General features: G+C 35.7%; 1 non-coding gene across 1 annotated transcript; it reads left to right on the forward strand.

Annotated features, from left to right (window-relative positions):
- Positions 1 to 1695: 1695 nt before the first annotated feature.
- Positions 1696 to 1765, forward strand: LOC111759140 (small nucleolar RNA SNORD38). Its single transcript, XR_002793224.1, has one exon. It is a non-coding gene; the product is annotated as a small nucleolar RNA SNORD38 (small nucleolar RNA).
- Positions 1766 to 8777: the final 7012 nt, after the last annotated feature.

Below are 8777 nucleotides of genomic sequence, written 5' to 3' on the forward strand. Positions count from 1 at the left end.
CCTTGATTTCCCTTTTTTAGAAATAACCATTATATCACTTCCTTTATTTATATGTTTCTTATTCCCTGGGTCTCAAATTAAATATCAACTCCTCATAGATGCCTTCCTTGACATCTTCAATAGCATAGGCTCTGATACTTCCCGTCTGAATAATTAGTTTCTGAAATGTGCTATTAGGTGTAGCAGTGAAAACACAGATATGATGCTGCCCCATTTGTATATAAAGTGTAGGCTATGTAAATGTTACTGCATTATACTCTACTCAATTTTACTTTTGCAGATTACAGTATAATTACATAACTATCATTTATCTTTATTATAAAGAGCACACTCCTGTTGGAATTACATAATTTATAAATGAATCAGAGACAAGTTAATTAATCAGTTTCTAAAATCACTGACTTGCAACAATAAACATTATTTCTACACTGAAAATAGAAACAGCAGCAAAAACAGTTGAATTTTGTTTGTTTTGTTTTTTTGTCAAAAACACTTCATTCTCAGGAGCAGATGTAGCTCAGTGGATTCTTTATCTTTTTTAAATTTTTTTTCTTTAAATGTTACATTAAAAAAATGTGAGGGCCCCATATAGCGCCCACCCCCCTCATCCCACTCCTCCCTCATCAACAACTTCTTGCATCATCGTGGCACATTCATTGCATTTGGTAAATACATTTTGGAGCACTGCTGCACCACATGGATAGTGGGTTACAGTGTAGTCTACACTCTCCCCCAGGCCACCCAGTGGGCCATGGCAGGATATACAATGTCCAGCATCTGTCCCTGCAGTACCACCCAGGACAACTCCAAGTCCTGAAAATGCCCCCACATCATTTCTCTTCTTCTCTTTTGCTACCCTCATCCACTTTCTCCACATCACAATTTCTTCCATTGCTAATCACAATAGTTCCATAGTAGAATATCAGTAAGTCCACTCTAATCCATACTCTATTCCCCCAGCCTGTGGACCCTAGGATAGTTATGTCCACTCCACCTTTATATCTAGAGGGGGCTTAGATTCCACATGGATGATGGATGCAATTCTCCTGCTTGCAGTCATAGGCACTCGTGGCTCCCTGGTGTGGTGGTTGACCTTCTTCACCTGCCTGTTAGCTGGCCAGGGTAGGATTTGCAAGTCTGCTGAGATATTCCATGCAAATGGTAACCAAAAATGAGTAGGAGTAGCAATACTAATATTGAACAAAACAGATTTTAAATGCAAAATTGTTTTAAAGATGAAGAAAGTCATTCTATATTTAAAAAGGGGCAATTCACCGAGAAGATATAACTATACTAAATGTCTATACACCTAACCTGAGTGTCCAAAGATACATGAGGCACACACTGGCAAAACTGAAGGCAGAAATAGATGTCTCTACAATAATAGTTGGAGACTTTAGCATACCACTCTCAGTATTGGATAGAATATCTGGACAGAGGATAAATAAAGAAACAGAGAGCTTGAATAATATGATAAGGAACTAGAGCTAACATATCTATAAAGCATTGTACCCTTAAACAGCTGGATATACATTCTTTACAAATGCTTGTGGATCCTTCTTCAAGAAAGACCATATGTTGGGTGACAACACAAGACTCAGTAAATTTAAAAGGATTGAACTTATACAAAACACTTTCTCTGACCATAGCAGAATGAAGCTGCAAGTAAATAATGAACAGAAAAAGGGAAAATTCACTCAGTGATGAAAACTTTGTCCAATTTTGCTACTGACTTTAAGTGATGATAAAGTATTATCTGAGGAGACAGTGGGCTTCATGCTTGCCCCCAGCCAATGTGGACTTCTGAGAGGCTAGATAGGTTTGGGGGGCTGCTCTGTCATTTTGCTAAATACCACATACCCTTTTGCAGCATGCATTGCTTGGAGTCCAGGCCAGTGTGGATGAGCAGATGGCTATGTGCTAGAGGGCAAAGAGTGGGAGTTCTGAGGAAAATCAAGGACCAGGAAGGCAATAATTCCTCCCTCCTATCCTAGCACATGCAGTAAAGGTGTTTATTGTTCTATGGGAAAAAGGCAGAAATTCAGAAATATATGGAGATTAAAGTACACTGCACACGATCAGTGGGTCAAAGGAGAAATTGTAAGAGAATTCAGCCAATATTTTGAGATAATGAAAATGAGAACACAATATAAAAAAACCCATGAGACAGGGAAGCAGCTGTGGCTCAATCAATTGGTTTCCTATCTACCATATGGGAAGCCTTGGTTTCGCATCCCGGGGCCTCCTTGTGAAGGCAGGCTCGCCTGCACACTGCGGAGTGCCGCTCAGTTCACAAGTGCTGCAAAGAGCTGACTCAGCAAGATGATGCAACAAAAAAAGACAAGCAAAAAAAAAAAAACCCACAGAAGAATGCAATGACAGACAGAGAGAGCAGACAGTAAGCAAGGTGCAAGAGTTGGAGAGGAAATAAATAAAAATAAATAAATAAATACGGGCACAGGAGAATGCACAGCAAATGGACACAGAGAGAAGACAGCATGCAAAAAACCACAAGGGGGAGGGATTAAAAAAAAAAGAAAAATCTATGAGACATCACAAAGGCAATGCTGAGAGGGAAATTTATAGCCTTCAACGCTTACATTAAAAAAGAAAAAGAGCTAAAATTGAAGACCTAACTGCACAGCTAGAGGAACTAGAGAAAGAACAGCAAACTAATTGCAAATAAAGCTGAAGGAAAGAGATAGTAAAGAGCAAAGCAAAAATAAATGAAATCAAGAAGAGAAAAAGCAATGGAGAGAATCAACAAAACCAAAAGTTTGTTCTTTGAGAAGATCAACAAAATCAACAAACCCTTAGCCGTACTGACAAAGAAAAAAAAAGAAACACAAGTAAATAAAATCAGAAATGAGAGGGGGGGGCATTACCCCTGTCCCCACAGATATAAGAGAGATCGTAAGAGGATAGTATGAACAACTGTTTACCAAAAAACTAGAGAATGTAGATGAGATGGACAAATACCTGGAAACACACAAACTACCTACACTGACCCTAGAAAAAATAGAAAGCCTCAATAAACCAATCACAAGTGAAGAGATTGAAACATTTATCAAAAACCTCCACTGATGAAAAGTCCAGGACCAGAGGGCTTCATAGGTGAATTCTACCAATTTCATTCACAGATGATCTAATACCAATCTTGCTCAAATTCTTCCAAAAAATTGAACAGGAAAGAATGCTACCAAACTCATGTTATGAAGCCATCATCACCCTAATATCAAAACTAGATAAAGATACTATGAAATAAGAAAATTACAGACCAATTTCTCTAACAAATACAGATGCAAAAGTCCTCTACAAAAAGCACTTGCAAACCAAATCCAAAAGTACATTAGAAGAATTATATACCATGATCAAATGGGTTCTATCCCAGGTATGCAAGGATGGTTCAACATGAAAAAATTAATTAGTGTAGTAAACCACGCTGATAAATTGAAGAAGAAAAATCACATGATCCTCTCAATTGATGCAGAAAATGCACTTGGCAAAACACAGGACCCTTTCTTGATTTAAAAAAAAAAAAACTTGATTAAAAAAAAAAGTAGGACTAGAAGGAAGCTTTCTCAGTTAGGTAAATTGCATATATGAAAACCCCATACCTAGTATTGTACTCAACAATGAAAGAAAGAATGAAAGCTTTCCCACTGAGATGAGGAACAAGACAAGAATGCCCACTGTCACCACTGTTATTCAATATTGTTTTAAAAGTTCTAGCTACATCACTTAAACTAGATAGAGAAATAAAAGCACACAAATAGAGAAGGAAGAAGTAAAACTTTCACTATTCACTGATGATATGATCCTATATCCAGAAAATCCTGACAAATCCACAACAAAGCTACTAGAACTAATATAAAAGTTTAACAAAGTGGTGTGATACAAGATTAGATTAATATGCAAAAATCAATAGCACTTCTATACACTACTGATGTGCAAGCTGAGGAGGGAATGAGAAAAAAGATACCAATTATAACAGTGCCTAAAAGAATCAAATATTTAGAAATAAACTTAACCAAGGATATAAATGACATGTACTAAGAAAACTACAAAACATTTCTAAAAGAAAATGAGGAAGATTTAAATAAATGGAAGGACATGCCATGTTCATGTTCAGAGACTGGAAGACTAAATGTCATTATGATGTCAATCTAACCAAACTGATATACATTCAACGCAATCCCAATAAAAATCTCAACAGCCTTTTTTGCAGAAATGGAAAAGTCAACTACCATATTTATTTGGAAGGGTAAGGGATCCCAAATAGCAAAAAAAAAATCCTCAAAAAAAGAATAATGAAGTTGGTGGACTCTCAAGTCCTGATTTTAAAGCATATCACTTAGCTATACCAGTAAAAAAACAGTATAGTATTGGCTTAAAGACAGGCAGACTTGACCAATGGAACCAAATCAAGAACTCAGAAATAGTGCCTCACATCTATAGTCAAGTGATTTTTGACAAAGCTGTCAAGCCCTCCCTACTGGGCCAGAACAGTCTATTCAATAAATCGTGCTGGGAGAACTGGATATCCATATCCAAAGGAAAGAAAGAGGATGCCTACTTCACACCTTATTCAAAAATTGACTCAAAACGAATCAAGTAGCTAAATATAAAAGGGAAAACCATAAATCTCCTAGAAAACTATGTAGGAAAACATCTTCAAGATCTTGTGGTAGGCGGTAGTTTCTTAAACCTTACATCCAAAGTACAAGTAACAAAAGAAAAAAATAGATAAATGGAACTTTCTCAAAATTAAACACTTTTGCCCCTCAAAGGACTTTGTCAAAAGGATGAAAAGGCAGCCAACTCAATAGGAGAAAATATTTGGAAATCATATCTCTGATAGGGGTTTAATATCCATGATATATAAAGAGATCATACAACTGAACAATAAAAAGACAAACTGCCCAATTAAAAAATGTGCAAAAGACATGAAAAGACAATTGTCCAAGCAGAAATACAAATGATGAAGAAACATGTGAAAAAATGTTCAACATCACTTACCATTAGGGAAATATAAATCAAAACTATGATATATTATTTCATACCTATTAGAATGGCCACTATTAAAAAGTTAGAGAACTTCAGGTGTTGGGGAGAATATAGTGAGATGTTCATTATTGGTGGGAATGTAAAGTAGTACAGCCACTGTGGGTGACTGTTTGGTGGTTCCTAAGGAAGTTGAATATACACTTGCTGTGTGACCCAGCAATACCATTTCTGTGTATATACCCAGAATAACTGAGAGCAGTGACATGAACAGACATCTACACACGGATGCTCATAGCAGCATTATTCTCAGTTGCCAAGTTAGAAACCACCCAGGTGTCCATCTTCTGATGAATGGATAAACCAACTCTAGTCTATACACATGATGAAATATTATGCAGCCGTAAGAAGAAATAAAGTCATGAAGTATATGACAATATGGAGGAACTGGAGGACATTATGTTGAGGGAAGCAAGCCAGACACAAAAGGTCAAATACTGATGATTGTGCTATTATGAACTAAATATATTGTGTAAACTCATGGAGTTAATAATTAGAATATTGGTCACCAGAAAAAAGAATAAGGGTAGAGAATGGAAAGCTGAGGGTTAATCTGTGCAGAATTGGTAAAAAGTTTGTTTGTAAATGTTTGGAGGTTAATAGCAATGATGAAAGCACATCATAGTGTTCGCAACTAGCAGAGTTAGTAAATGGGTAAGAAAGTGTTTAAACGGTAAGTTTAAGATCATGTATATTACTAGAAGGAAGGCCAAAAAGTATAACATGGGACTTTATAACATAGTGAAACCTAATGTAAAATACAAATATGGGTGATATTGCATATATAAGACTGTTTTTACAAAATAGAAATACATATATACTAGAGAGACAGAAACAGAATAGCAGCTACATATGGCAGGGAAAGCAGGGAGAGACTGAGAGGTGATGAGTTTTTTGTTTGTTTTTTGTTTTTTATAATTTTTATTATTGGAGTAATTAAAATGCTGTAAAATGATTGAAGTGATGAATGCACAACTATGTGATTGTACCAAATACCACTGTTTGTACACCTTGGATGGATTTATGCTTTATTAATATGTATCAATAAAATTGATTTGTTAAAAAAAATGCCTTACTACAACAAACTACAGGTAGTTGCAACATTTCCATGTTCTTATTAGAAGATGATTTACATTTAAGTAGCAAGAATTTACAAATGGAAAAGTCAATTTATACAACATTCTTATAAATGGACAATTTGTATCCCTTAGCCTACCCTGGACTGAGATGCTTCCCAGTCCAGGCTTCCAGGATGAGCAGCTAAACCTGGGAGGGGTCATAGTCTGCCCTGATGCTTCTGATCAGAAGAATACCTAGAAGGAGATGGATCAGAGATTTTCAGTGTTAATGAAAGAAAAGGCTCACATTGCCACTAAATACAAATGTATCCTGATTCGTTTATTTATTTAAAATAAGTTTTAGCAAACGGTTATGTTTTTACCCCCATTAAATAGGTTTTTAGAAGGATGACTCTTGCCCATTGTAGCCCATGTTTTATAATAATGACATTTTGTCATTGATTTCTCTTAAAGAGAATATTAGTTCTGATGTGCAAAACCATATCAAACAATTGACTGATGTCTTAAAAGTTGATAATAGCTTATTAACATTTGCCAAGAATCAAGTTATAGTCAAAATTAGGTTAAAGGTTTTAAGCAAAATGCAAAATGTTATTTGCTGAAACGAGATGTTGAAAATATCTTTATTAAAACTTCTTGTGAAATATACTACTAACCAATGAAAAGGGACATTAAAACAAATCTAATGATTTAATCAGTTGTGTAATGAAACACTTGGACAAATTATGTCATCTCATAAAAATCCCACTGTCAGATAAAAATAATATTCAACACATTTTCTCCTAATGAATTCCTAAAGATTAAGATGTTTAGTACATAATTTAGGAATCTTTACTCAAAACTGGGTACTTGTGTTCTAACTTACTCTATGTAAAAATAAACACCTAAAAATTATTTAGAGAAATTTATTAGATTTACCAGTCTTCACCACATTGACACTTAACCCAATACCTAATATACAGTAGGTGTTTAATAAAATTTATTGAATAAATTAATAACTCAAGAGTAAGCCTTTATACCTGCTTTCTATGCTAAGCAATAAACACAGTGGGAAAAGATAGCTTTCATTTGAAACACTATAATTAAGTCATCATTTTATTAAATGCTATTAATGTAAAATGTATTTTCCAAGCATTTGGAAATAGTCTTTTACATTGTAAGGGCTAATTATATATTTGGAAAAGCAATACCAATCTAAATAATTACTCTATTTTTTCATTCATTACTTGTATTTTTTGCTTTCGAAAAGTGGCAGTTATTTTATAATATTGCTAGTTACAAAGAAGTCGGGTAATATAAACACATCATTTTGTGCAGGGGCATATGGAACCGCTTCATGAATGACCCTGTTAAAAATTCTGGACTCAATAAATAAAGAATAAATATGCTTTCCTCTCTTTCTCAGCCAGTTCAAATTAGAAAGGTATGAGTGCTTTGAAAGAAAAATCAATGCAACTGGAAAAAGACCTTGAATAAAAGGGGGAAAAGGTAAAGACAAATGAGTTTATATAGCTAAGAGACTTCAAAGTGAGTCAAGAGGTCATCCCAGAGGTAACACTTAATGCACATCTCAACAGGATCTCATAGACAGCCAAAGTAGATACTACCCCAAATAGTGGGGCTCCTGAGGGCACTGGAGATACCAGGTCCTGCAGTCATGAAAGATATTTCTAGAGTTTGGTGCCTTGCCAGTGGGCCCTACTTTGGCGTTTGTGCTCCCTAGTGCACTCAGATGTGACTTCTCTACACATGCCTCTTTTGTCCCTTTTATTTGAACCTATAGTTGATGCTGAATTTGGTAGGTGTACGTCCAAGAGACGTACCCAATCTCTGGGTTGTCCATGTGCCAGCTGGGCCCTGAGCCTCAGTGGAGTTGCAGCACATACTTACCAGTTCATTGGGCTCACCCAGAACAACTAACAAGGGGGTGAGAATGGACAACCATCACATCAAGAAACAAGATAGTTTACAACTGCAAGCAAGAGAGTCCATCCTTCAGCCAAATGGGCTCAAAGACCCTCTCAATTAGAGGTGGAGTGGGCATCACCATCACAGAATTCTCAGGATTCGGGAATAAAATATGGACTAGAATGGACTTACTGGTATTCTACTATAGACTTATTGTGATTCTAGCAATGGAAGAAATTCTATCATTGATGTGGAGACAGTGGCCACAGGAGGTGCTAAAGTCAGGGAGAGGAAAAAAGAGGTATAATATGGAGGCATTTTCAGGACTTAGATTTGTTCTTTATGATATTAAAATGATGGATACTGGCCATTATATATCCTGCCATAACCTACAGAATTGAGTGGGAGAGTGTGTAAACTACAATGTAAACTGTAATCCATGCTTAGTGGCAATGTTCCAAAACGTGTTCATCAGTCACAATAAATGTACCACAGTATTGAAAGAAGTTGTTAATGTGGGGAAAAGTGTGAGGTGTGGGGAGTGGGGTATATGAGAATCCCTGTTATTTTTTTGTGTAACATTTTATGTAATCTAATTATCTTTTTAAAAAATGCCAAAAAAAGAAAAATCAAACAAATTTATGGCAGATAGTCTTCATATCAGGCAAACTGTTAAAATAATTTCAAAGGCAGATTCTTGAACTTTAGACATAGATGAGCCAATCA

The sequence above is a fragment of the Dasypus novemcinctus genome, chromosome 5 (assembly GCF_030445035.2).
Source record: "Dasypus novemcinctus isolate mDasNov1 chromosome 5, mDasNov1.1.hap2, whole genome shotgun sequence".
NCBI classification, from domain to species: domain Eukaryota; kingdom Metazoa; phylum Chordata; class Mammalia; order Cingulata; family Dasypodidae; genus Dasypus; species Dasypus novemcinctus.